The sequence below is a fragment of the Geospiza fortis genome, unplaced genomic scaffold (assembly GCF_000277835.1).
Source record: "Geospiza fortis unplaced genomic scaffold, GeoFor_1.0 scaffold658, whole genome shotgun sequence".
NCBI classification, from domain to species: Eukaryota; Metazoa; Chordata; class Aves; order Passeriformes; family Thraupidae; genus Geospiza; species Geospiza fortis.
This window is the reverse complement of record NW_005054674.1, coordinates 96218-96824: the sequence shown is the minus strand read 5'-3', so window position 1 is coordinate 96824 and position 607 is coordinate 96218.

Sequence of the window (607 nt, the reverse complement as noted above, 5' to 3'; positions counted from 1 at the left end):
GGCCGGGGGCCCGGGGGGACCCCGGTGCCGCCAGCCCGGCCCCAGGTGCCGTGAAAGGGCGCCGGGGCTGGCACCGGCACCGCGATCCCGGAACGGGCGGGCACATGGCAGCGCCTGGACATCTGTGCCCCCAGACTGGCACCACCTGTGCCCCTGTGCCCAGCACGCCCCGTGTTTCTGTGCCCCCGTACCTCGGCACCCCCTGCACTCCCACACCCAGCGCCACCTGTGCCCCTGTGCCTCCGTACCTGGCACCGCCTGTGTGTCTGTGCCCCCAAATCCGGCACCATCTGTGCCCCCACAGCCCCGTGCCCCTGTACCCCGGCACACCCTGTACACACACAGATCACACACGAGATCCCACGCACACCCAGAACACACAGCACACGGGACCATGGGTCACAGAGGGCACAGGGACCCTGCACACGCCTGGCAGTGCCCGGGGCTCCTGCACACGCAGGGGACGCAGGGCACAAGGACCTTGCACGCAGGGGATGCAGGGGATGCAGGGCACACACTGCACACGCTTGGCACACACTGCACACGCTCTGCACACGCAGGGGACGCAGGGCACACACTGCACACGCAGGGCACACACTGCACACGC